This window comes from Mustela nivalis (genome assembly GCF_964662115.1).
Source record: "Mustela nivalis genome assembly, chromosome: 6".
NCBI classification, from domain to species: Eukaryota; Metazoa; Chordata; class Mammalia; order Carnivora; family Mustelidae; genus Mustela; species Mustela nivalis.
This window is the reverse complement of record NC_139025.1, coordinates 58,149,126-58,174,124: the sequence shown is the minus strand read 5'-3', so window position 1 is coordinate 58,174,124 and position 24,999 is coordinate 58,149,126. Positions and strand designations below refer to the sequence as shown.

Below are 24,999 nucleotides of genomic sequence, written 5' to 3'. Positions count from 1 at the left end.
GAGACTAATACTGAACTGTATGTTAAGTACCTGGAATTTATTATTTATTTTTTTCTCACCATAGCACATACCCTCCCCAATGTCCATCACCCAATTACCCCATTCCTCCCACCCCTGTCCCCTCCAGCAACCCTTAATGTGTTTCCTGAGATTAAGAGTATCTTATGGTTTGTCTCCCTCTCTGGTTTCATCTTGTTTCATTTTTCCCTCCCTTCCCCTATGATTCTCTGTCTTGTATCTCAAATTCCTCATATTAGTGATATCATATGGTAATAGTCTTTCTCTGATTGACTTATTTCGCTTAGCATAATACCCTCTAGTTCCACCGACATCATTTTAATTGCAAGATTTTGTTTTGTTTTTGGTGTCTGCATAGTATTCCAGTGTGTGTGTGTGTGTGTGTGTGTGTGTATGTGTGTATATATATATATATATATACCAACAGAGGAATGGATAAAGCAGATGTGATTGTATATATATATATTGTATATATATACACACATCATATATATACACACATATCATATATATACACACATCATATATATCAATATATATCATACATCATATACATCATATATATCAATATCATATATATCAATCACATCTGCTTTATCCATTCCTCTGTTGGTGGACATCTAGGCTCTTTCCATAGTTTAACTATTGTGGACATTGCTGCTATATACGTTCAGGTGCATGTGCCCCTTTGGATCACTACCTTTATATCTATAGGGTAAAAACCCAGTAGTGCAATTGCTGGGTCATAAGTACCTAGAATTTATATAAAAACTTAAAAAAATAGGAAGGGTAATATATACAAGATATAGTGAATGAAAAAGTTTTCAGACCAATATGAAAATAAATGTGAGTAAATAAATGCAAGTATAAGTGTATTATTGTAAAAATCCGGGTACTTACATTTCTATATGTAGCTATATGTAGATATATAGTTGCAAACATATTTGTATGAATGTTGGAAAAGTTGAGAAGGCTACACTCCAAATTGTTAACAGTAGTTAACTTTAGGGATTGGATTAGATAAGGAATGCTTTTATTTCTTATATAATCATAAAATTATTAGATTGTGGGTAATTTTTGCTTTTTTTGTTCCTACTTTTCAAATAAAAGTTAAAATATGTTGGTGGTGATGGTACCAGAATAGTAGTGTTCTGCTTCATATTAAGTACAGCTGGATCTGTTAATATAGTTTTTGGTAGAAGATCTTGGGAGAAGAACACCACTAGTTTCATCGTTTGTCATAGAGAGCTAGATATTTCATTAAATGGGAACCTTAACGCTATCAATAATTTATAAGAACACGTCTTAAAAATAGAAAATAATTATTCCCTTTGTTTAGATCAGAAGCTGCCAGGGAATGGGAAATCTTGGTAGTTACAACTGGGGACGGGAAGGATGGAGAGGTACATTTTGAGAAAGTGGGTGTAGATGGGGTGGCAGTTTGGATTACTGTAGTGTCACATGAAGTCTTGATGCTTAAAAAATGGGATGAAGCAAGAGAGAGTAAAAGTTGTTTGATTACTTTGCATATTTACCTTTTGTTCTTCTGTTTGCTGTTTTGCCATGAAAATAACTTCCAAACTCTAGATTGACTGAGTTTAAGTGTTAGGTCTGCTCTGGAGAGAGCAAAACTTCATTATCAGTGGTTCTGCTGCCCTCACGCAGCAACTCTTTAATGATTCTCTCCTTTCCTTCCTTCTAGTATCATGGAGAAGAGAAGACAGAGCAGGCCCAGGAAAGGAGAAAAGGACCAAGACTATTTTTGAAGCATTTACTGCTGTAAAGTAGTTCATTAGAATTGGCTGCTTCCAGGAACCCCACATCTACCGCACCCCCGTTAGTTTTACATGGCTGCCCCATAGCTCGCAAGATTTCAGGTCAGATGTTCTGTGACTTTAGTTTTCTGTTGGGTTAAAAAAAGTCATTAATTTTCTGTCTGTCCAGCTTTCTTCTTTTGCAAATATGAGTGCTATAGTTTCAATCTGCCACTACAAGTGACAAGATTTAAGTAAGTGAATTACTGAAAGAATGCAGTAAACTGCAGTTAACATCATTCAGTAAACTGAATGATGATAAAAATTAAAGAAAACTGAGCAAGCTGAGACTGCTTCAGCTAGCCGGAGATCAGCTAGATAGCTTATCTAAAGATTGCAAACACCTGAAAATCCATCGGCAGACCGAAGAGAAGAAGAACAGCAATTCTGGAAACAGAAAAACAACCGCTTTCTGAAAGGTAGGACCGGCGGAGAAGTGAATCCAAAGCGACGGGAAGATAGACCCCGGGGGGAGGGGCCGGCTCCCGGCAAGCGGCGGAGCAACCGCGCACAAAATCAGGACTTTTAAAAGTCTGTTCCGCTGAGGGACATCGCTCCAGAGGCTAAACCGGGGCGAAGCCCACGCGGGGTCAGCGTGGCCTCAGGTCCCGCAGGGTCACAGAAGGATCGGGGGTGTCTGAGTGTCGCAGAGCTTGCGGGTATTGGAACGGGAAAGCCGGCTACAGAAACAGAGCCGACAGTAATCTCACAGCTCGGTGTTACCTTGAACCGATCGCAGGCTCGGTGAGCTCGGAGCGCGGCCGGAGGTCAGGCAGACGGGAATAACTGGGCGCTGTTCTCTGAGGGCGCACTGAGGAGTGGGGCCCAGGGCTCTCGGCTCCTCCGGGCCGGAGACCAGGAGGCCGCCATTTGTGTTCCCGTCCTCCGGAACTCTACGGAAAGCGCTCAGGGAACAAAAGCTCCTGAAAGCAAACCCGAGCGGATTACTCACCCCGGCCCCGGGTAAGGGCGGTGTAATTCCGCCTGGGGCAAAGACACTTGAGAATCACTACAACAGGCCCCTCCCCCAGAAGATCAACAAGAAATCCAGCCGAGACCAAGTTCACCTACCAAGGAGTGCGGTTTCAATACCAAGAAGAGCAGCAGAATTCCAGAGGAGGAGAAAGCCAAGCACGGAACTCATGGCTTTTTTCCTGTAATTTTTTTTTTAGTCTTGCAGTTAATTTAATTTTTTCTTTTCCATTTTTTTTTTTTTCTTTTTCTTCTCGCCTTCGGGTAAAAAAATTTTTTTTTTAACTGTTACCTTTTTCTTTTTTAACGATTTTTTACTAGTTTATCTAATATATATATTTTTTCTTTTTTACATTTTTCTCAGGTGTTTTCTTTTTTAAAAAAATTTTTTTTCTTTTCTTTTTTTTTTTTCTTTCTTTCTTTTTGAACCTCTTTTTATCCCCTTTCTCCCCACTCACGATTTTGGATCTCTTCTAATTTAGTTAAAGCATATTTTTCTGGGGTTGTTGCCACCCTTTTAGTATTTTACTTGCCCCTTCATTTACTCTTATCTGGCCAAAATGACAAGACGTAAAAATTCAACGCAAAAAAAAGAACAAGAGGCAGTACCGAAGGCTAGGGACCTAATCAATACAGACATCGGTAATATGTCAGATCTAGAGTTCAGAATGACAATTCTCAAGGTTCTAGCCGGGCTCGAAAAAGGCATGGAAGATATTAGAGAAACCCTCTCGAGAGATATAAAAGCCCTTTCTGGAGAAATAAAAGAACTAAAATCTAACCAAGTTGAAATCAAAAAAGCTATTAATGAGGTGCAATCAAAAATGGAGGCTCTAACTGCTAGGATAAATGAGGCAGAAGAAAGAATTAGTGATATAGAAGACCAAATGACAGAGAATAAAGAAGCTGAGCAAAAGAGGGACAAACAGCTACTGGACCACGAGGGGAGAATTCGAGAATTAAGTGACACCATAAGACGAAACAACATTAGAATAATTGGGATTCCAGAAGAAGAAGAAAGAGAGAGGGGAGCAGAAGGTATACTGGAGAGAATTATTGGGGAGAATTTCCCCAATATGGCAAAGGGAACGAGCATCAAAATTCAGGAGGTTCAGAGAACGCCCCTCAAAATCAATAAGAGTAGGCCCACACCCCGTCACCTAATAGTAAAATTTACAAGTCTCAGTGACAAAGAGAAAATCCTGAAAGCAGCCCGGGAAAAGAAGTCTGTAACATACAATGGTAAAAATATTAGATTGGCAGCTGACTTATCCACAGAGACCTGGCAGGCCAGAAAGAGCTGGCATAATATTTTTAGAGCACTAAACGAGAAAAACATGCAGCCCAGAATACTATATCCAGCTAGGCTATCATTGAAAATAGAAGGAGAGATTAAAAGCTTCCAGGACAAACAACAACTGAAAGAATTTGCAAATACCAAACCAGCTCTACAGGAAATATTGAAAGGGGTCCTCTAAGCAAAGAGAGAGCCTACAAGTGGTAGATAAGAAAGGAACAGAGACCATATACAATAACAGTCACCTTACAGGCAATACAATGGCACTAAATTCATATCTCTCAATAGTTACCCTGAATGTTAATGGGCTAAATGCCCCTGTCAAAAGACACAGGGTATCAGAATGGATAAAAAAACAAAACCCATCTATATGTTGCCTCCAAGAAACTCATTTTAAGTCCGAAGACACCTCCAGATTTAAAGTGAGGGGGTGGAAAAGAATTTACCATGCTAATGGACATCAGAAGAAAGCAGGAGTGGCAATCCTTATATCAGATCAATTAGATTTTAAGCCAAAGACTATAATAAGAGATGAGGAAGGACACTATATCATACTCAAAGGGTCTGTCCAACAAGAAGATTTAACAATTTTAAATATCTATGCCCCCAACGTGGGAGCAGCCAACTATATAAACCAATTAATAACAAAATCAAAGAAACACATCAACAACAATACAATAATAGTAGGGGACTTTAACACTCCCCTCACTGAAATGGACAGGTCATCCAAGCAAAAGATCAGCAAGGAAATAAAGGCCTTAAACGACACACTGGACCAGATGGACATCACAGATATATTCAGAACATTTCATCCCAAAGCAACAGAATACACATTCTTCTCTAGTGCACATGGAACATTCTCCAGAATAGATCACATCCTCGGTCCTACATCAGGACTCAACCGGTATCAAAAGATTGGGATCATTCCCTGCATATTTTCAGACCACAATGCTCTAAAGCTAGAACTCAACCACAATAGGAAGTTTGGAAAGAACCCAAATGCATGGAGACTAAACAGTATCCTTCTAAAGAATGAATGGGTCAACCGGGAAATTAAAGAAGAATTGAAAAAAATCATGGAAACAAATGATAATGAAAATACAACGGTTCAAAATCTGTGGGACACAATAAAGGCAGTCCTGAGAGGAAAATATATAGCGGTACAAGCCTTTCTCAAGAAACAAGAAAGGTCTCAGGTACACAACCTAACCCTACACCTAAAGGAGCTGGAGAAAGAACAAGAAAGAAACCCTAAGCCCAGCAGGAGAAGAGAAATCATAAAGATCAGAGCAGAAATCAATGAAATAGAAACCAAAAAAACAATAGAAAAAATCAACGAAACTAGGAGCTGGTTCTTTGAAAGAATTAATAAAATTGATAAACCCCTGGCCCGACTTATCAAAAAGAAAAGAGAAAGGACCCAAATAAATAAAATCATGAATGAAAGAGGAGAGATCACAACTAACACCAAAGAAATAAAAACTATTATAAGAACATACTATGAGCAACTCTATGGCAATAAATTTGACAATCTGGAAGAAATGGATGCATTCCTAGAAACATATAAACTACCACAACTGAACCAGGAAGAAATAGAAAGCCTGAACAGACCCATAACCAGTAAGGAGATTGAAACAGTCATTAAAAATCTCCAAACAAACAAAAGCCCAGGGCCAGATGGCTTCCCGGGGGAATTCTACCAAACATTTAAAGAAGAACTAATTCCTATTCTCCTGAAACTGTTCCAAAAAATAGAAATGGAAGGAAAACTTCCAAACTCATTTTATGAGGCCAGCATCACCTTGATCCCAAAACCAGACAAGGATCCCACCAAAAAAGAGAGCTATAGACCGATATCCTTGATGAACACAGATGCGAAAATACTCAACAAAATACTAGCCAATAGGATTCAACAGTACATTAAAAATATTATTCACCACGACCAAGTGGGATTTATTCCAGGGCTGCAAGGTTGGTTCAACATCCGCAAATCAGTCAATGTGATACAACACATCAATAAAAGAAAGAACAAGAACCATATGATACTTTCAATAGATGCTGAAAAAGCATTTGACAAAGTACAGCATCCCTTCCTGATCAAAACTCTTCAAAGTGTAGGGATAGAGGGCACATACCTCAATATCATCAAAGCCATCTATGAAAAACCCACCGCAAATATCATTCTCAATGGAGAAAAACTGAAAGCTTTTCCACTAAGGTCAGGAACACGGCAGGGATGTCCATTATCACCACTGCTATTCAACATAGTACTAGAGGTCCTAGCCTCAGCAATCAGACAACAAAAGGAAATTAAAGGCATCCAAATCGGCAAAGAAGAAGTCAAATTATCACTCTTCGCAGATGATATGATACTATATGTGGAAAACCCAAAAGACTCCACTCCAAAACTGCTAGAACTTATACAGGAATTCAGTAAAGTGTCAGGATATAAAATCAATGCACAGAAATCAGTTGCATTTCTCTACACCAACAGCAAGACAGAAGAAAGAGATATTAAGGAGTCAATCCCATTTACAATTGCATCCAAAACCATAAGATACCTAGGAATAAACCTAACCAAAGAGACACAGAATCTATACTCAGAAAACTATAAAGTACTCATGAAAGAAATTGAGGAAGACACAAAGAAATGGAAAAATGTTCCATGCTCCTGGATTGGAAGAATAAATATTGTGAAAATGTCTATGCTACCTAAAGCAATCTACACATTTAATGCAATTCCTATCAAAGTACCATCCATCTTTTTCAAAGAAATGGAACAAATAATGCTAAAATTTATATGGAACCAGAAAAGACCTCGAATAGCCAAAGGGATATTGAAAAAGAAAGCCAACGTTGGTGGCATCACAATTCCGGACTTCAAGCTCTATTACAAAGCTGTCATCATCAAGACAGCATGGTACTGGCACAAAAACAGACACATAGATCAATGGAACAGAATAGAGAGCCCAGAAATAGACCCTCAAATCTATGGTCAACTCATCTTCGACAAAGCAGGAAAGAATGTCCAATGGAAAAAAGACAGCCTCTTCAATAAATGGTGCTGGGAAAATTGGACAGCCACATGTAGAAAAATGAAATTGGACCATTTCCTTACACCACACACAAAAATAGACTCAAAATGGATGAAGGACCTCAATGTGCGAAAGGAATCCATCAAAATCCTTGAGGAGAACACAGGCAGCAACCTCTTCGACCTCTGCCGCAGCAACATCTTCCTAGGAACAACGCAAAAGGCAAGGGAAGCAAGGGAAAAAATGAACTATTGGGATTTCATCAAGATCAAAAGCTTTTGCACAGCAAAGGAAACAGTTAACAAAATCAAAAGACAACTGACAGAATGGGAGAAGATATTTGCAAACGACATATCAGATAAAGGACTAGTGTCCAGAATCTATAAAGAACTTAGCAAACTCAACACCCAAAGAACAAATAATCCAATCAAGAAATGGGCAGAGGACATGAACAGACATTTCTGCAAAGAAGACATCCAGATGGCCAACAGACACATGAAAAAGTGCTCCATATCACTCGGCATCAGGGAAATACAAATCAAAACCACAATGAGATATCACCTCACACCAGTCAGAATGGCTAAAATCAACAAGTCAGGAAATGACAGATGCTGGCGAGGATGTGGAGAAAGGGGAACCCTCCTACACTGTTGGTGGGAATGCAAGCTGGTGCAGCCACTCTGAAAAACAGCATGGAGGTTCCTCAGAATGTTGAAAATAGAACTGCCCTATGACCCAGCAATTGCACTATTGGGTATTTACCCTAAAGATACAAATGTAGTGATCCAAAGGGGCACATGCACCCGAATGTTTATAGCAGCAATGTCCACAATAGCCAAACTATGGAAAGAACCTAGATGTCCATCCACAGATGAATGGATCAAGAAGATGTGGTATATATACACAATGGAATACTATGCAGCCATCAAAAGAAATGAAATCTTGCCATTTGCGACAACATGGATGGAACTAGAGCGTATCATGCTTAGCGAAATAAGTCAAGCAGAGAAAGACAACTATCATATGATCTCCCTGATATGAGAAAGTGGTGATGCAACATGGAGGCTTAAGTGGGTAGGAGAAGAATAAATGAAACAAGATGGGATTGGGAGGGAGACAAACCATAAGTGACTCTTAATCTCACAAAACAAACTGAGGGTTGCTGGGGGGAGGGGGTTTGGGAGAAGGGGGTGGGATTATGGACATTGGGGAGGGTATGTGCTTTGGTGAGTGCTGTGAAGTGTGTAAACCTGGTGATTCACAGACCTGTACCCCTGGGGATAAAAATATATGTTTATAAAAAATAAAAAGTTAAAAAAAAAAAAATTAAAGAAAACTTGGCAGAAATCTAAAGGATATAAGTTCAGGAAGGGTGTATGAACAACATAATTAAGAAAATAACATCAGTAAAAAAACTTACCAGTTTAAAAAAATTTTTTTTAATTATTTGTAAATACTTATTGAGAATTTACAAAGTGTAATGTATGTCACTCAGGGCTTGCCTAACTTTTGAAATGCAATCTTTTCAGCACCACTCTTAGTTATGTTCTCTTATTATTCCCATTATGAGGAAACAGAGGCACACAGAGTTTAGTTGACTTGGTGAAGGTCATACAATTAATCAGTTTTGTAGCTGTGGCTCTAATTCAGGAAGTCTGAATCCCCAGTTTGTCTTCATATAATAAATAAAACGAGGCTACCACTTTTTCAGATATTAAAAGACACCAAATTGAACAAAGAAAGAACATGCTGTAACAAATAGTTCAATAGCGGAAGATACTATAACAGTAAATGAAAGGAGAAATATTCTCAGATTGAAAGGAAGGAAAGAAAAGGAAAGCTTGTGAGGCTTTTCAAGCATCCTGACCCAGGCAGCATGTCTGACCCACGCAGACAGTTCTAAGAGTTGCTTGGAACTGTATTTAAGGTCTATAGGAATAAAACTGTCCATCTTATCTTACTTTTCTTGTACATACCTTCAGACTCCTCTCTATTATTCAGTGACAACTCCAGCTCTTGAACTCTGAAAATTCCACTGGAAGTATTGAAAAAAAAAAAAAAGGTTCTTTTTTTATTTTAAATTGTGTCTTCCCACTGTTTGTAGGTATTATGTGCATTACATTTCTAAAGAATCAGTCTCTTTGCCTGAAGAATAAGACAGTTTAAAAATAACTTATGTTGTGATTAGAAAAGTCTTTGTATAAAGGATATCTGAAAGAAAGTGTATACAGGTACCTGTATAACATATGATGGGTAATAGCTTTCTTTTTTCTTTTTTCAGATTTCTTCCTGATAAAAAAAGAATCCACCCACCCCTCTGGTCATCACCCATCTGTTCTCTGTATCTATGAGTATGGGTTTTGATTTGTTTGATATGTTTTTTACATACTGCACGTAAGTAAAATCATGCAGTATTTGTCTTTCTCTGTCTGACTTATTTTCCCTACTGTTTTCTATAGTGGCTGCACCATTTATACTCCCACCAATAGTGCATGACGTTTCCATTTATCCTACATCCTCACCAATACTTGTTGTTTCCTGTGTTTTTTGTACTAGCCATTCTGACTTGTGTGAGGTGGTATCTCATTGTGGTTTTGATTTGTAATTCCCTGATGATTAGTGATGTTGCAAATATTTTTCTTGTTTATGTTGGCCATCTCTTTATCTTTTTTGGCAGGAAAAAATGTCTATTTGGATCTTCCCATTTAAAAAAAAAACTATTTAGGGATGCCTGGGTGGCTCAGTTGGTTAAGCAGCTGCCTTCAGCTCAGGTCATGATCCCAGCATCCTGGGATCGAGTCCCGCATCGGGCTCCTTGCTTGGCAGGGAGCCTGCTTCTCCCTCTGCCTCTGCCTGCCATTCTGTCCGCCTGTACTCGCTCTCTCTCCCTCTCTCTCTGACAAATAAATAAATAAAATCTTAAAAAAAAAAAACCTGACATTAAAAAAAAAAACAAACTATTTATTTATTTGAGAGAGAGCACGAGCAGGGAGGAGCAGAGGGAGAGAAGACTCTCAAGCAGACTCCTGGCCGGGTGCAGAGCCCAATGTAGGGCTCAATCACATGATCCTGAGGTCACGACTTGAGCCGAAATCAAGTCAGATGCTTAATGGATGGAGCCATCCAGGTGCTCCTTCTGCCCATTTTTAATTGGATTTTTTTTATTACCAAAATATGAATTCTTTTTATATTTTAGATATTAACCTCTTATCAGAGTCATGATTTGCAAATACCTTTTCTCATTCAGTAGGTTGTTTTTTTTTGTTGATTTTGTTGTTGATGTTATTGTGTGTTCAGAAGCTTTTTAGTTTGATATAATCTGGTTTGTTTTTGTTTTTGTTTTTGTTTCCCTAGCTTTGCTGAGACTTATGTTAAGGAGCTTACTAACTAGGTTTCTTCTAAGAGTTTTATGGTTTCAGGTCTTATGTTTAAATCTTTAATTTTTGTAGATTGTGAATATAGTGGTCTAGTTTCATTTTTCTTTTCTTTCTTCTTCTTCTTTTTTTTTGCATCTGGCTGTCCAGTTTTCCCAACACCATTTATTGAAGAGACTGTCCTTTCTCCACTGTATATTCTTGCTTCTTCTGTTGTAAAATAATTGACCATAGATGTATGATTTATTTCTGTGCTCTCTATTCTCTTCCATTGATTTCTATTTCTGTTTTTATCCATTTTTTAAGAAAATAGCATTGACCATTGCCCCTGTCTCTGGGGAGGGTTTCAGCTGTCCCCTGCAGCTTTGGCAGATGTTTTTAGATTAGCAAATAAATTGCCTTCACATATAATCTAAATACTTTTCAAATGCTGTTTTTTTAGCTGAGTCTCTGGGCAAGTGATACTGTACATGAGACTTTTAAAAGGGGAACCTCAGTTTCCTGCAGCACATTGGGTCACTTGGAGGTCTATTCTATTGTCTTTCTAAGCCAGACATTTTGGGGGGCTGATTTTCCCTTTTGCAGATCCTAGGGTTGGGTACCTGATGTGGGGCACCAACCCTTCCTTCCTCCAGCAGAAACACCAGACAAATGAGATTCCTCCCTGTTATATCAACATTCCAGGGATGGGGTTTTGGTGAGATCCTGTTTCTGCCTCCCTACTTGTCTTGGAGTATGTGTGTGTTAAAATCCTTTATCGTGGAGGACAGTTCATCTAATTGTAAGATCTTTTTCTGAGGGAAATTGGATTATATGTAATATACTTTGGTGAGTCTATGGAAGGAACTGGATTCAGGATTTTCCTAGACTGCATTTTGTGGAAGTCTCTTCCATGGGAGACCGTTTTTTAACAATGTTTGGGGGAAGCAATTTGCTTCATATAGAAACAAAGTGTATACAAGAAAAAAGGACTATGTTAATGTTAGATATATTTGTCATGTATTCAAGTATAACTATTGTTGACAATTTGGATAAAGCCCCTAAATATAAAATACATAAAATTTGGGGGATGCCGTTGACCATAGGTTCTCTTTCTTGACCTGTTAGTGGTAGTGATGGAGAGAGAACTAGGCAGACAGGCATGGAGATATAAGAAATATTATTTTCACTTGAAGAATTTTTTTTTTAATTAATTTTTATTTTTTATAAACATATATTTTTATCCCCAGGGGTACAGGTCAGTGAATCACCAGGTTTACACACTTCACAGCACTCACCAAAGCACATACCCTCCCCAATGTTTATAATCCCACCCCCTTCTCCCAACCCCCCTCTCCCCAGCAACCCTCAGTTTGTTTTGTGAGATTAAGAGTCACTTATGGTTTGTCTCCCTCCCAATTCCATTTTTTATTTCAAAGTCCAGCCTAGACTTTAAAAATTTTCAAGTATCATTGGATTGTAGCAAAGTAACATTTTGTTGAAAACAACCCTCACCCATCCAATATGAAATGCATTGAGACAGTCGTGTCAATCCAAGTCTGAAATGAAATCTGCCTCTCTAACCTTTTTAGTAGACAAGCAGTTCACATAGTCAGAAAATGTGAGATTGGAAAGTCTAGTTGGAAGTTTTGCCTTTAAAATTTGTCTTAATATGGAGAGAGAATGGGCTCTCCAGTGACTCTTCACCCTGGCAGCACAAAGAGGGGCTACACACTGGTGTCCCAGCTGGAAGGGCCAAGGGTTACCCAGTGCTTTTTATTTCAACATTAAAATACTATAGAGAAAAGGGTCTGACTTCCCACCTTTAATATTGCTCAATCATTTCTTTTTACTTCCTGCTTCAGTGAGCACAGTATGTGGTTTTCAGGGGAATTTATTAAAAAGAGAACCCTTTACTGTTTTATGGATGGATTTTAGAGAAATCTACAGTCAGTGCATGTTTCTAAATTCCTTCACAACTGCTGTGATGCACTAAATCTTGGTGAGGACATGGTCAAAAATTGACTCTTAATTACATTTTAATCAGTGACAGAATATTTTGACATTAGCAAATGAAGAGAAATGTTTTATATAATGTCAGTGACTGAGACCATGAGTGTGACTTTCTATTTTGGCCAATTGTACTGAGCAGATAATCATAATTAAATAGCAGGGCTGTTTGAAGCCCAGGACAATTTTTTTTGAAATTTTCTGGGTAATAAATCATTTGGCTCAGTGTTATTAGAGTGGTTATCTGCTTTCTGTGTTAAGAATGCCCCCTCCCCACTTTTCTTCCTCTTGCCCAAACTTACACAAATTTTTTTGCATATGTATTTATAATTTGGACTCTATAGTTATTTTTGGTTTTACGTTTTTGCTTTCCATTTCAGGGCCATTCTCAGCATTTCACCAACATTTTCTAAATTGTAGTGAGTAAAGGATGACAAGAAACAAGACAGAGAAAGGTTAGCACGTTAAGGAAAGATCCAGTGTGGAGACTGTTGTCTTACAGCATGGTAGAACCATGTTTTTGGTGACTGTATTCATCACTCACTTGGATTCTGCTTCATATAAATTCTGATTTAGGGCATATGGTATCATCTTTTAGCTGGCTTAAAAAAAGTTTATACCAAAGGTATTCTTCGATAAATCCTTAAAAATAAATTTATATTAATCCAGGTAATTCTCTAGATCAGAAATTTAAAATTCTGAAGGAGGTGTATGTAACAAACATCAATAAATGAAAAAGATCACATTTAGACCAATATTGCCTTTAAAATCACTGTATGAGGGGCGCCTGGGTGGCTCAGTGGTTTAATCCCTGCATTCAGCTCGGGTCATGATCTCAGGGTTCTGGGGTCAAGCTGAGCAGGGAGCCTGCTGCCCCCTCTCCCTTTGCCTGCCTCTCTGCCTACTTGTGATCTCTCCATCAAATAAATAAATAAAATATTAACAAAAAATAAAACCACTGTATGAGCATAAAATACACATACACAAATAAGGTAGCCCACTGGCTGCCAGGGTATGACTCTTGTTTCATATGCATTTTATTTTCTGGCAGTAATAATGCTTAACTGGATGTAGAGCTTTCTATTTCCCAGTCCCTGAGAAATCAACCTCTCAGCTGTAGGCCCCATTTTTAGCTAGGACAAATCTCATCTCATTTAACCAATCTTTCTATAACTTGAGGAAGTTATTGCTTTCTGTGGTCTCAGTTGCCTAGTAGAAAGTCGTGTAATTTAAGTCCTAGGACCGCTGTGAGAAAGTCCCAATTGGTTACTGTGCCTGTGGTCTAAATAAGGTGCTGACTAGCTGCCCCTCACAAGCAGAACCAGTTTTAAGATCTTTACCCACACCACCTTAGTTAAACTTGAAAATTTCCTGTTTGTTATGGCATGAAAGACAGTTCAATTCTGCTATTCCTAAATATTATTAGAAAATAATATCTGCCCTTCAATCCAATTTAATTCCTGAATAGGACTGTTGCTGGGAGAACTGACTGAATAAGTTATACATTGGCTTAAGCTTATATTGGGAAAACATGATTTATTTGCAAAGAAGTTCTGAAATCCTATGGTATTCATTAGGTATTGCTTCTTTTGTAAAAATTCAAACCCATAAAACTATCATTTTCAGAAATAAGGTTTGATATATAACTGCATGTTCAGCAAAATTAATTAATTGGAAGCTTCTCCAATTCAGGCATGGACAGTTGTCCAGGGACCTGCAAAGGCTTCATGTTGCAAAATAATATAAGCACATAAATAATTATACCTTTCACGTGTGTAGGACATTATGTAGATAACTCACTCTTAACAAGAATGTGTTAGGGAGACTGGGTGGTGCAATTGGTTAAGCTTCTGGCTCTGGTTGTGATCTCAGGGTCATGAGATCAAGTCCCACAATGGGCACCGTGCTCAGCGTGGAGTCTGCATGAAACTCTCTCTAACTCTCCCCCTTTATTTATTTATGACTCATCTCCAGTAACATTCAATTCTTTGTCATAACAGCAAAATGGAATCATATTTACACTTATAGTAAGAATATATATTCTTTAATGGCTTTAAAATAGGGCCAACCGGTTTTCTGGTACATTTAGAGTGACATCTTTTCCATCTTTCCTGAAATCAGGGTTCTGTGATTGCTTGACTAATAGAATGTAGTGAAAATCACTCTGTGCTGGTCTTTGGCCCAGGCTTTAAGGGTTGGTAGCTTCTGCTACCTGTTTCTTGGGATGCTTGCTCTTGGAAAACAGCCAGCATGCCATGAGGAAGCCTAAGCCGTTAGCGCAGCAATGTTGTGGAGCGCCCAGTGCACAGTACTAGCTGAAGTTCCGGGTAATAGCCAGCTCCATCTTGCCTGCCATGAGAGAACCATCCTGAAAGTGGATCCTCTAGTCCACAGATTAGCTATTTCTGTTGATCCCTGCCCAGATTACAAATTCGTAAACAAAATAAATGATTATAGGTGCTTTTAAGCCATTGATTTGGAAATGATTGTTTTTTTACCTGCTCTCAGGAAATGGCAACATTCCCCGGTCCCTGCTCTTCAGTGCAGCAAAAGCTAGGTGCTACTTTAAATCTCAACCTTTGATGCTATTGGCTGGCAAGGGAAGAAAGTGAACATATCAGAATTCTGGGGGAAGTTCCAAGTTTTCACTAAATATTGTTGGAATTGTAATTATTCTAGGATGATGCATTACAGCCCAGTTTAATTTTTCTGAGCATCTACTAAGTCCCAAGCACTGTTTTAATTTCAGTGGCAGCTTTGCTATTTCCAGTTCTGCTTGAGCTACCGATTCACTATGGGCCTTCGGCAGACTGTTCTGTACTAATAAATCTCATTTCCTCATCTGTAATATGAGAGGGCTTAGAGAAATGTTCTCTCAGCTTCTTTAGGTCTAATATAATATTGCTTCTGATTCTAAAACTTAAGCTGCTTCATTTGCAAATCCAAATGTTTATCCCCCCCCCTTCATCACTGGAATATTCTACACTTTGTAGAGAGTATTTCATTCCTTAGAAGGGTTGAACGTAGTTTATTTGGTCTGTACCTGATGTTCTCCAATTCATGACGGTTTCCAACCTAAATTCAAAACCACAAACAAAAAAGGACCCAGAGCGGAGAAAGGGAAGCTCTGATGGGCAAACGAAAATGGGGCCAATAATATTTACCTCAGAGGGGTTTTAGAAGAGGTAACTGATGTTAAAGCTTATAGTTCAGGGCCTGACACTTAGCGGACACCCACACGTTCCTTTTTTTCTGAGAAGCAACCCAGACTAATCAGTTTTTGAAAGGTAGAATTTTGGTCACGGAGTTACTTAAGATACTTTTCCTAACTCCACAACAGTTTCTGTAGTCCTAAATGCTCTACATGAGAAGGTTGTTATTTAATATATTGTACTTCTTCTGCCCACCTGCTTGTCTGATTTAAGAATGCAAGCCAAGATATGTGGGATGAATAATTTATTCTAAGAAAATGCCTAAAGAGATGAACTATGGCATGGCATTTTATAAAATTCATAAAAGGAGTTTGTAGTATCCTCTTATTGGACAAATCTTAATTAAGGATATATTGTTGTTGGGGCGCCTGGGTGACTCAGTTGGTTAAGCATCTGCCTTTGGCTCAGGTCATGATCTCAGGGTCCTGGGATTGAGCCCCACATAAGGCTCCCTGCTCAGCGGGGAGTCTGCTTCTTCCTCTGCCTCTGCCCCTCCCCACTGCTTGTACTGTGGTCTCATGAGATTGTAGACAAGATGTCAGCCAGTGCCGAAGTTGTCTGAAAGTTTGACTGCAGCTGGAGGATTTGCTCCATGTGAGCTCTATCTGCTCCACGTTCCACTAGTGTTAATGACATAGCACTGATCTAGAGAGTGCTGCAGGTTGGTGCTGACTATTAGGAGACATCCGTTCCTTGCCATGATGATTTCTCCATAGGGCTACTTCAGGATCCTTATGACATGACATTTGACTCTCTGGGAGAGCAAGGAGGAGCAATGTGTTTTATGAGCTAGACTTGCAACTCAAAATCTACCACTTGTACAGTATTTTATTAGTCACACAGGTCAGTCCTATTCATTTTGGGAGGTATCACCCAAGGGCTAGATCACTAGGAAATAAGAATGATTGTGGATCATCTTGGATGATGGTTACCATGTCAAAGTTTTAGCTTGGTCTCTTTCCTCTTATTTCTATGCATGTTGTCCATGGAAAAACCCATCCAACATACCATCACATACTTTACATAATCTTTAAGTCCATTACTTCCAAATATTTAAATAATCCTAGAATTCTCTTCTGTCTTTCAGGCTTTGGGGCATAATATCTACTGGGCATTCATTTTACCCAATTGATATTTACTGAGCAGTCAATAGAAATCAAGCCTTCAATTAGTCTGGGTAAATTAGATAGATCTCCTGCCCTCAGGGAGATTATAGTTTGGTGACGCAGGAGGAAAATAAACTGCAGTTTGTGGTTAATATCATCAAAGCAATATACTGCTGTGATCACGGTGAGAGTGTATGGTCGAAAAGGAGAGGAGGGGGTTAGCTGTTACAGAGGCAGTGGAAACAGGTGGACTCTTTGAACCAGTGACATTTAAGCGGAGACTGGAGGGAGAAGATGTGACGAGAAGATGTGTGGGGTAGAAACAGCTCCAGGCACTGAGAGCAGCGAGTGCAAAGGCCCCAAGGCAAGGAAGAGCATAGTGTGATGTAGGGAATGTTAGAACTATTGTGGCTGGAGCACGACGAGTGAGAGAGAGTGGCAAGTGATGAAACTGGTGACGTAGGCAGGGACTAGATGACTTAGGTCCTTCTAATGTAGAGCCAGGCATGTCATAGGTTTTGAGTATAATGGGAAGAGACAGGGTTTTTTTTTTTTTTTTTTAAGACTTTATTCATTTACTTGACAGACAGAGATCACAAGCAGGCAGAGAGGCAGGCAGAGATAGAGGGGGAAGCAGGCTCCCCGCCGAGCAGAGAGCCCGATGCGGGGTTCGATCCCAGGACCCTGAGACCACGACCCGAGCTGAAGGCAGAGGCCCAACCCACTGAGCCACCCAGGCACCCCCGAGACAGGGGTTTTAAGCAGGGTCCAGTCATTTAGGATATATATAGTAGCAAGTCCGTATGTAAAGTTGTTTTTCTCTTGTCTGCTGTGAATTGCTAGTCCTTAATGCTCCTTGAATCACTGAATAAATAGCAGCACCATCTACCATTTAGGAGTGTGGGCTCTGGTGTTAGGCAGACCTTGAATCCTGGCTCTGCAGCTTACTAGCAAGGAGATACTGGAAGCGTTATTTATTTTGTCTCATCTCTAATTTGCTCACCTTTAAAGTGGGAATTGTGGTGAGAACTGAATTGCCTGGCACTTGGTCATATTTGACACATGGTAGTTAGGATGATTACTTTCTTTAAGCAATGAAACCGGGCCCTCTGAAGTATTTCCAACTTGTGTTCCTTATTTTACTTATAAAATAACTATCCCAATCCTATTTTCATGGCCTGCAATTTAGAATACAGAATCTGGTACAGTGTAAGGTTTTTACTACATGGCAAAATAATTCACTATATAAGTCATGTGCTAAAACAAGGCTTAAAATGTTAGAAAAGTTTTTGAGATTAGCCTTACCATCCTTTCTCCCCAGATTGCCTTGAGACTCCTGTTTCTAGTCTGTGGATTAATTAGGTTCATTATGACAAGGATTTGAGCACAAGCCCATGTTGTAGGTCCAAACTTTCACTCACCATCAGATACTTAGCTCAGTATTTCTTGCTACGAAGTTCAGTATTTTTTTTTAATTAACATATAATGTATTATTAACCGCAGGGATACAGGTCTGTGAATTGCCAGTTTTACACACTTCACAGCACTCACCATAGCACATACCTCCCCCAGTGCAGTATTTGTTTTTTATTGTATGTTCTTAAAAGTAATAGTTCCTAAAGATTTCTGTAAAAAACTGATTTAGGGGCGCCTGGGTGGCTCAGTGGGTTAAGCCGCTGCCTTCGGCTCAGGTCATGATCTCAGGGTCCTGGGATCGAGTCCCACATCGGGCTCTCTGCTCAGCAGGGAGCCTGTTTCCTCCTCTCTCTCTCTCTCTCTCTGCCTGCCTCTCTGCCTACTTGTGATCTCTCTCTGTCAAATAAATAAATAAAATCTTAAAAAAAAAAAAAAAAAAAAAAACTGATTTATTAGGAACACTGCCTATGATTTCCCTCTCCTGGAGATTTAAAAGATTGTGACGGACAGCTAAGACTCTGGAAATCTGTTTAATGGTGTTCAACTCAGTACTGTCAAATATATTTGACTATAGGACTCTTTTTTTTTCACCCATGAAATACATATTAAGCCCTGCCCCTATTTTGGGAAACTCCTTCAGGCTGATTTCTCATTCTCCTAATTTGCATATCCCTAAGTCTTTATGCTGCTTGCTCTCAGTCCTGGTCAGGTTGCATCAATTTTTCCATCCTAACTTTTCTTAATCCTCCTGAATTATCTTATTCCCATGTGGCCTGTTTACCTGTTCTTCCTTACCACTTCTAGTCACGTCTTACCTTTGATCATGTCTTTTCTGGCCTCTAGTTTTACTGGTAACATTAAATTTTTTAATTTTTATAGTCATTCTCCAAAAAACCCTTTGTTTTCTAGGTTATTATAACAATGTCTTATAAATTCTCTTTTTTAGTGGCCACGGAGATGAGAGGTTTTTAGCATTATTTAGTTTCAATTGTTGGTAGAAATTCCTTCCACATCTCTTAATCAGATATCCTTGCCATATTACCCTTAACTGAATATTTAAGTATTTTAAGAAGTTAAGTACTTTAAGTACTAGTCTGTGGATTAATTAGGTTCATTATGACAAGGATTTGAGCACAAGCCCATGTTGCAGGTCCAAACTTTCACTCACCATCAGATACTTAGCTCACTATTTCTTGCTACGAAGAAAGGGCAGCCTTCTTTATTTTGGACAGCTCCAATTTTTAGGAAATTTTTTTTTATACTAAAACCAAATGTTCCTCCTTATCATTGGTGGACCTACTTTAGTTCTTGTATTAAGTTGTTGTCATGTCCCTTCTGTATCATCTCTTTTTTGGAACAGCTCTGCATGTGGTATTTCCTGGTTCTTGAATATTCTATTTACCCATTTTTAATTAGTAAATACAATGAGGAGGCTTTTTTTTTTTTTTTTCTTTAAGAAATGGGTTCCGGTAGCACTTACACCCACAACTTAAATCCTCTTTCCACCAAAATAGTATTACATTTGGTTTGGCCTGTGGCTGGTTACACTTCTATGAGCAGAGGCTGGATCATGCAATCGAAGGCAGCCAGTCATTGCAACTCTAGGAAAATCTTGAAATAAGTGAAGCTTGTTTAATGTACCAAGCTTGCTTTTTCTCAACTCCTTTCTCCATTGTATGGATTCCCTTACTGTTTTTGTTTTGTTTTGTTTCGTTTTTAAATTGATGAGCCCAGAACTTGCTTGCTCTTTTCCTCAGTTAAAACATGTTTTCAGGGAAAGATTTGGTTTTAATTACTTGTATATTTGTTGAGACTGTAATGTGCTGTCATTCTCAAATTTATATCTGCTTTAAGAATTATCACCAACCATGGGTTGAAAGGCATTGCTCTCTTGTGTGGAAGGAAGTTTAAGTGTCAAAAACCAGATGAGAGAAATTTTGGAGGGCTGGGCAAGAGATTTATATTGACTTGCTGGAAATCATACAACTATTTTGGTTGCCTGTTTTCTTGCATTTAAGCCTATCCTATAAATTCCTCTAAACCTTGCGTTTTCTTTAAATAAATTCTATGGTGCATCCTGCCCAAAGATTCTCCCCTACAGTGTTTCTTATACTTTAAATCAATGTGCTCTTGATAATAAAGGAGAGTGAATGTGTAAAGCCCTGGGATCTGGAGGTGTGGTTTTGTGAAGATTAGTGCTCAGATGAAACTGATTCCCCTTGGAAAGTTTGTCTTCTCTTGTACACTAAAAATTAATGTAATTTAATTTAATTCAAAAGATAGATGAAAATGGAAAATCACTGTGAAAGTCTTACCCATACAGGGCAGTGACATAGCACTAATCTAGAGAATAACGAATCCCTTTTGATGAATGACACCTAAATAAATGCATTCCAAACAGACCTTTTATGCATGTCTATCTCTTATTGTTTCAGGGTCATTTCAATACTGAAGCATTTTATTATAAATGAAGCTGTCCTGTACAATATAGACTCTCAGAGAGAGAGAGAGAGACACTAATTCTAAATTCATCACTGAAATCCACCCAAGAGAATATCCTTCTTAACTTGGCATTTTGTGAGTATACAACTTAATATTTCATTGTGATATACAGTTAAGGATTCTGAACAAAGATGAATATAATTTGTTCAAAGTCACCTTCATGCAAATGGCAATTTGGGGTGAAAGTAGAAATGCCTATTTCTTAATCATAGTTTCTTCATTTTTCCTCATAGTTTTAGGAATTCTGACACAGGTGCTGGTGGTAAAAATTAATATTGCATGGTAAATTTTTTTAAAGATTTTATTTATTTATTTGACAGAGAGAGATCATAATTAGGCAGAGAGGCAGGCAGAGCGAGAGGGGAAATAGGCTCCCTGCTGAGCAGAGAGCCCAATGCCGGGCTTGATCCCAGGACCGGGAGGTCATGACCTGAGTCGAAGGCAGAGGCTTAACCCACTGAGCCACCCAGGCGCCCTGATAAATATATTCATATGAGATATCCTTTCATTCTGCAGTTACTATTTGAGATTTTTTTTTAATAATTGGGACCACCACAGAACTACCCCTAAAATTATTTCAGCCTGCATTGTCTATGCATGTAGGTTGATACTACAGTATTTCCTGGCACCCAACTAAGTCATGACACTTGTTATTTCAGACACTTTAACTTTGTTACTAAAGCACATCTTAATATAGTTGAGAAGCCATTACTGGAGATGATAGTGCTTTCAGCCTTTTACTAAAACTTATGTATTAAGAATCAGCATTGGATAGCACACAGTACCTAAAGTGTTAGAAATCATTTAACATGAAACCTTAAAGACAATACAGTTTAAAATCCATGTGATTAAAATACGTGATCAGGCATCCAAAAAAATTGTTCACATTTGCAGACTAAAACATGTATTATTATTTATACAACTTGTATGATGATAATTTTTAGTCAACTATTTTATGGATCAACAATTAATTAGTAAATACCTATAACCTGTGAACCTGGGAATCCAGACTTACAGAGGTAAGGGGTTAGAATCAATATTTAGGACACACTGATTTTATTAGGACACACTGATTTTATCTGATGTTTTATTTGCTCTGGAAATTGGTTTATCTTTCCTATTTACTGCTTCTTGATAGGTGGCATATTCTTCCTTATTAATTTTGGGTTTGGTTACATGACTTGTTTTGGTGATTGGAATATGGGTAAAAATGGAAGCATTCAGTATGCTGAGGTTTTAAGAGGTTTCAAGGGTTTCATGGGTATGCAGCTGCCCCCTTACTCCTGTTCCTGAACTAAGTACTGGGTTCGAGAATAACACAGAGCTCCAGCTCAGTGAAGAAAGCAAGAAATAAATATTTGTCCTTGAAAGTCTTTGAAATGTTGATGTTGTCTGATGCAATATAACCATAAGAAAATTTTATATATATATATATATATATATATATATACATACTTCACAGCAATGTATGAATTGCCTGTAGTATTTTCATTTCACAGATGAGGAAATTAGCATGTCAAAGGGGTTTAACCTCTTTTCCATGACCACATTGCTGGGATGTGGCAGATCTAACCTGGAGGTTCAAACACTCACACTGCACCCTGCTTTTTAGGGTAGAAGTATGGAACAGGGCAACAGCTCTGCCTGAAAGTCAGAAGGCACAGATTCTAGTCTTAGAGAAGTCACTGAGTGTTCTACTCTGGGAAAAGCATTTAAACTGAAGTCTCCGCTGGGTCATAATTCCCCTTCAGGGCTCCCGTTTTCTCTGATTAGTAGACTGTGCATATGGTTGACATTTACTGAGGATTACTCTGAGTAAGATTGTCCACAGTAAATATTAACCATAGGCCTCTAATTTTTTTCAGAGACAATGCTATTACTTTCTAATATAATGGAAATGAGAAGAAAGCATTGGCTCTCACTTCTCAAAAGGTTTATATAATTTGTGAGTTGTAGACTATCAGATGTTCAGAAACCCTTAAAGAAACTCCAAGGATAATGTCTGCTTCTACTCTGTGGTGGTAGTTAACGTGCTTGCCCCGCAGAGGGGCCTCACAGTCAGTGTCTTATCTGAGTAATTCAGGCCAGAATTGTGGGTTTTTAAAAAATGTGCTTGAATTTCATGGATATTTGTGCTAACTCCCATTACACAGGAAACTTACAGAAACATCCTATAGTCATGGATTAATTTCGATTAACTTAAGCTTTTAGAAGAATGACTTCATTCATATAAATGAGTCTATGGTTTAGATGAAGTTTACTTTGGGTCATGATTCAACTTTTCTGTCTTCCTCTTTCCACAAATATCATTTTTCTCTTATGAATCATCATATACTCACAGCAGTGAAGGTGTTACAAAATCCCTAGTGCTGTTAAGTCTTACTCTTGGTATCCTACAATCAGGCAGTTTTGTGGGCCTCAGGTTCACTTATTATTTCCCACAGAGACAAGTAACAGGTTTTCTCATATATATCTCTCTTTTACATAAGAATAAAAAGATGTGGGACGCCTGGTTGGCTCAGTTGGTTAAGCAGCTGCCTTTGGCTCGGGTCATGATCCCAGCGTCCTGGGATCGAGTCCCACATCGGGCTCCTTGCTCCGCAGGGAGCCTGCTTCTCCCTCTGACTCTGCCTTCCACTCTGTCTGCCTGTGCTCACTTTAAAAAAAAAAAAAAAAAAAGAATAAAAAGATGTTTCTAAGTTATCAAGAAATCCCCATTAGAATTGCCTCTGAAAACAACTTTCTTTGGCTTCCTTTACTTTTTGTTCTGTTGATCAGAAAACTTTCTTCCTTAGCTGAAAGCTTTTAAAGTTTCTCACAGGCAAAATTGCAAAATTGGTTTTCTAAAACACTGGCAAAAGAGTTACCATGCAAAGTTTTTCCAGAAAACATCTTACCTGTGCAACAGGACACCTAAAAATTTGACTTTTCTACTTACCTGTCACCCCACTAGAAATTATGTTTTTAAAGTATGGTATCTCTAAACATTTTCTTTCATTGTATGATTAAGGAAGTAGTAGCTCATTAAATTCCCATTAGTTATTAACACCCATTGGGAATTAGCTTATCAGATGATTTTCAACCATGCTGTTATCAACCTTTTGCTATAAGAGAATCCTCATTCCAAAATAGGAAGAGTCACTTAACCTTGCATGCATTGTAATCCAGGGGCTGTGGTAGGTGATTTAAATATATTACCACTTCTAAACTACATAGCAGTTTTAGATGTTAGCACTGGCTGACATGTATTTTATTTTTCCATGTTTACAGGGGGTCGGGATTCATATCTCCATTGCCCGACTTCAAACCCATGCTCAAACGGCTGTATCACATTTCTAGGAGTTGTTCTAAAGGAAAGTGCAGTATTTCTGGGCTTAGTCCGTCCTGAGAGGGTGCGTATGGTGAGCTGCCTGAGGAATTGAGGACTGAGAAGTGGGGGTGGTAGTGGAAAACCAAGGGAAAGATGACATGCGGATGGGGGACAAATGGAGAAGGGGGAGAGGAGAATGCCATGATGGGTTTTTTTCTCTGTGTACCATAATCGCATGCAGAATAAGCCCTCACTATAAGAGTATTGTTTTTAATAGCAACTTCAAGCTTCATAATATGTTTGTTCATATGGTAAAATTTCTCCTGCATGATTTCAAGTTTCATTTTTGAGGATACACTCTTATAAAACCCATCATCATAGGGGTTCCCGGGTGGCTGGTTGATTAAGCATCTGACTCTTGATTTCAGCTCAGGTCATGATCTCAGGGCTGTGAGATTGAGCCCGCATCAGGCTCCACACTAGGCCTGGAGCCTGCTCAATGTTCTCTGTGTCTCCCTCTGCCTCTTCCCCCACTTGCATGCTTTCTCTCTTTCTCTTTCTCAAAAAAAAAAAAAAAAAAAAAAAAAAGGTCATCATTGAGACATTGAGATCTTAAGACAAAATAACTCAGCATGATAAAATAGTCTTTATGTTCCATAGATCTGTGGAGTCTCCCCTCTCCTTGCACTGGCAATCTCCATTTCTACTTTCTAAGAAAATTTACCATCTCTGTTGAATATCTACTGTTATGCCTGAGTTTTTGCGTCTGAGAGACCACCAAGGAGCCAAGCACCGATGCAATCACATAAGGGTTTATTTGACAAGCTTAAGCTTGGGCCCAAGTATACCCGACACAGCGGAGTAAGGACTCAGACCCCGAGCCAGATTACAGTCAGAGTTTTTAAAGGCAGAGTAGGGGTGGACTCAGCGGTGGGTGAGGACAAAGGGGATTAG

At 38.7% G+C, this 24,999-nt stretch overlaps 1 long non-coding RNA gene across 1 annotated transcript; it reads left to right on the top strand.

The window, feature by feature from the left end:
* The first annotated feature begins 1,735 nt into the window (after positions 1 to 1,735).
* On the top strand, positions 1,736 to 24,121 carry LOC309868218. Its single transcript, XR_014313579.1, has 4 exons — positions 1,736 to 1,895; positions 9,418 to 9,530; positions 20,669 to 20,810; positions 24,006 to 24,121. It is a non-coding gene; the product is annotated as an uncharacterized lncRNA (long non-coding RNA).
* The last annotated feature ends 878 nt before the right edge of the window (positions 24,122 to 24,999 follow it).